Source organism: Triplophysa dalaica, chromosome 17, assembly GCF_015846415.1.
Source record: "Triplophysa dalaica isolate WHDGS20190420 chromosome 17, ASM1584641v1, whole genome shotgun sequence".
Taxonomy (NCBI): Eukaryota; Metazoa; Chordata; class Actinopteri; order Cypriniformes; family Nemacheilidae; genus Triplophysa; species Triplophysa dalaica.
In genome coordinates this window covers 18,628,202-18,632,404 of record NC_079558.1, presented here as the reverse complement: position 1 = coordinate 18,632,404, position 4,203 = coordinate 18,628,202, and the positions used below count along the sequence as shown (strand labels likewise).

The 4,203-nt window shown below is 35.0% G+C and overlaps 1 long non-coding RNA gene across 1 annotated transcript; it reads left to right on the top strand.

Moving 5' to 3' along the window:
• The first annotated feature begins 1,502 nt into the window (after positions 1-1,502).
• On the top strand, positions 1,503-3,639 carry LOC130439323 (uncharacterized). The gene is made up of 4 exons (XR_008909440.1): positions 1,503-1,633; positions 2,489-2,672; positions 2,969-3,130; positions 3,225-3,639. It is a non-coding gene; the product is annotated as an uncharacterized LOC130439323 (long non-coding RNA).
• Positions 3,640-4,203: the final 564 nt, after the last annotated feature.

Genomic DNA, 4,203 nt, shown 5'->3' with positions numbered 1-4,203 from the left:
ATCGTTTGGAGAGGCGGCAATGTTTATCACAAACTTCAAAGGAGCTGCTGTCATATGTAGTCATATCACTTGTATGGATAACAGCCTAAAATGTGACCGGGGTGATTGCATTCTGGAGACGCCCTGGTTACAGGTACTTTTTTGCAGTTGTATATGTTGCAGTTCTTTCGTGCAATCAGTTACGTTAGCAACATTTTGTGACTTTTTATAAAGTATTCAATACAAGAAACTGAACACAACATTAATTGAATACAGACATGATGATTTGTTGTTTAAATCATATTTGAAGCAAAAATAAAGGCTTACATTATACTCGCATGAGCAGCCATGTTGGAAAATTTCATACCCCTTCGTTCGAAGTAAGGTCCCGAAAATTTTTAGTTTAAAAGGCTTTATGGCCCTTACCCCTGCCCATCCAACCATAAGACAATCAAGACAAGTGTAGGGGTAAGGGATAGAAATGGGATTGGGCCTTAATTTAGTGTTTTTCCTATTTTTTCTAATGGGATACACCTAAACACAGTAAAGAGTCAAAATCTACTAAGGCTTTTAGTAATTCAATGTAACAAATCATGAAACATTAATCATTTTTTGATGCCGATGTTTTTAGTTCTAATTCGACGGATGTTTTAACATGGGGGAAACAGATTTTTGTGTAAAACCTAAAATGTGCTGAAAGATTCAAAATCCTTTTTGCAAAATTCTTCATACTTATTTAGAGAAATGACATTTATTTTGTCCCTTAAATAAATGACATGTTTGGCATGTCAAAATGCTACAGCAGCTGTTGCAAATTCATTGGCTTTTTGACTAGGAGATGAGTGCATTTAATGCTGTTTTAAATCAAGTTAAATCCATTTTTAATTAGTTGTTTTCAACTGTTCACTGTTGGAAAAAGAGGTACAATACAGGTCCATTTTTGTTCCCTAAGGTACAAACTTTGCATATGTACCCTTAAAGGTACAAAAATGTATCTTTAAGGTACAATTGTGCACCTTTAAGGTACAATTGTGCACCTTCCATTGTACATTGTGTGCTTTCCGTGCTGTAAGGTACATATTTGTCCCTTACATATTTGTACCTTAATTTTTAAATGTAAAATGGCAGGAATTAGTGGATGCTGAAAATGTCATCTCTCAATATAGAAACACAAGTTTACCTATACTATCAAACTCAATAACTCAATAATTGTTAAACCAAAAGTTTTGAGATATGGGCAAAATAAATCAGAATGTTTTTTTCTTTTGTGTATGTGTGTGTGTGTGTGTAGTGTCCCTTTGAATCATTTTTAATCATGTTAATGAGGATTATGTAATTATTTATATTCACAAACAGTATTGAAGAATTTGATTTTCAAACCCTTTACCCTATTTATATTAGAATGAAACAGACAAATAATTGTTCTATTGAAAGGATCTAGCTATAGGCCAGAGCTCGACTCGGCGGAAGCATAAATATAGCAGCGCGGAAGGATACATGAGTGAATCGACAGTGATTCCAACTGTCAGTCTCGGTCAGGTGTCGATCAAATTCGGGAGGATGGCGCTGCGACATTTATCCACGGAGGATTTAATCACGGAGTTATTTCATTTTGGGATAGAGGTCACTGAAGAGGAGTGAAGTAAATTCAAAGGTAAAGTATTTGAATTTTTAATCAGTGTTTGTGGTGTTAATTCAAAGTTGGAAGTTAACTTTTACTGTTAATGTTAACGCTACCCAAGTTCATACTCTGTCAACATTAGCTTGCTAGACTCGACATTGACGATTGCCATTATTAACGTTAACTAGTTAGTTAAAACATTAGCAGTATTATGTCTCATATTGCCATTCCACATACTATTATTATAAGTACTATCTTAGCTACAGTTCACCATCGAGCTAACGTCAACGTTAGCTATAATACGACTGCGTCAGAGTTGGATGTGAAGCGTTTTTGCCGCCGAAAAGTATTTAGTTCTGACTTAACGTTAGCTAGCTGGACTGCGTCAGAGGAGAACGATGGATTAAAAAAACGTTTTTGCCGCCCAACAGTTTTGTTCTGAAATTCTTTATTTTCTCGACAAACTGTCTTTAGACCATCTTCGTAAAACCATGTAAGACTAACGTTAAATTACAACATCAGGTTAACTGACAGAACCGACCAACGGTTAACCTCCCTTTCGAGTAGCAATAACGTTAACATTACAACTGTGTGTGAGAGAGAGAGACGCATTTCTAGCGTCTCTAATGAGGTAACGTTAGCTACGCCTAAATACTTTCAATGTGTTTTTATATGGATATTAGGGCTTCTCAAAGTCCGGACCAAACGGCAAGCCCGTACCTCTAGAAATTAGGGAAAATACCCAATGAATCAAACGATCAAAACTATTTTTTGCCCCATTGACTTACATTAACGTTACATTATGACATAATGTGCCTTTTTAAATTGTTGTATGCTGTTACCACTATGGTTGTTAACATTGCTGTTTTTCTTTTCTCTATTGTCTAGATAATGCAGTTGATGGAGAAGCAGTGGACTATGGATTGACTGAGAGAATTGTTTCATACCTCTTTGAAGGATCGTTTAAGAAGCAAGCAAAATTCAACCGATTTGTTCAGCAGTGGAAAGAAACCGTGACACTAACCCTCGAGCCTGTCCCGGTACATTCAGAGAAGGCTACACCGGAATCAAGGTACCGGTAACAGTAATGTTATGTCATTGTTATAACGTTAGGCCTAAGTAGAACCATGGAAAATAACTCTATATATCATAGCAATATAATATAGCTTTAAGGTTACCACTAAATACGTTTTTTATCTGGATCTGAATTCACCCTACTCTGGTAGTTTAATGTTTAACTACATTTTCCTGATGATACTTGCACACTTTTAATGAAGTAACGTTTACTCTGCAGGACTTTAACTTGTATTGTTTCTGTGTGGTTAATTTGCCAACATTTTAAGATGAAATTGTTTTATTTCATCATAGTCATGCAATCCCATCATCAGCCTTCCCAGCAGCTTTCATCATTCCTAAATTTCCCAGAGATGTTCAGACAAAGTTGGACCAAAAACCGCCATGCAAAATGGAGAGATCCGATCACAACAAAATCATAAGAACATTATATGAAACCATGGCCCTGATCAAAATGTAAGTTTTGCAACCTAACTGGATCACGGCATTTTAGTTATTAATACTATGTCTGTTGTTACATTCCTCACCTTCTTTTGCATCGCTGTTTCAGGTTTCTGACCAATGACGACTACGTGAAAGTGTGTAAGGCCCTGATTTTGAAATACCCTTTCTTAAAGGACAAAGAAGGAAATGGTTATTTTATTCCCTGTATCTATTCTCTTATATCGCTGTTTTGTTTTTGGAGTGGCAGTATGAAGTTGTCAGTTGGTCAATGAAATGCTTCTTAAAAATGTATTTAATTTTTTTAAATGTTTTTTTTATATCAGACATGACATCCTAAACATTGTGGCATTTTATTTTGGGATGTTACATTGTATGGTTGTGAGATGAATTATTATTGAATCTGTGAATTAAACTGTTTTCCATATATGGACTAAAATAAATGTCTAAAATTCAGTTAGTTGTTGTTTGCCTACATTTTCTTTCACTCCTTAAGGAATAAAAAGGAACTTTTTTGCCACCTAAAGGTACAAAATGGCTTTGTCACTGGGGCGGTACCTTAATGGGACAAAATTGTACCTTTTTCCAGAGGTACTTTATTGTACCTTTGTCTAGGGTACATTATTGATCCTCAAAGGTACAGTATTGGCCCGTAGAAGGTACAAACAAGTAAGGTACAAATTTGCTCCCCTGACTCAAGGTACAATAATGTACCTTTGAGGGTACCACCCCAGTGACAAGCTTTTGTTCCTTAAAGGTACCGTTTTGTACTTTTTTTTCTGAGAGTGTTTGCAAAAATCTTTTTCCTCAGAAATGAATATTATGTTGAAAACAACAGTATAAATGACTTTAAATTGTTGTTCATTAACCCTTTGCACTTAAAAAATAAAGGAGCTATACAAAAGATTCTTTACAGCGACGCAATAAAAGAACACATTTTGGTTTTCCAAAGAACCCTTCAGTCAAAGGTTCTTAAAAGAACAATTTGAAGAGTTTGGTTCTAAAATAAGATACCTCCAAAAATCATGATTTTATTATGTTATCATTTTTTAAATTGTGTTAGTTAGCTATATTTTTTGGTTATTATG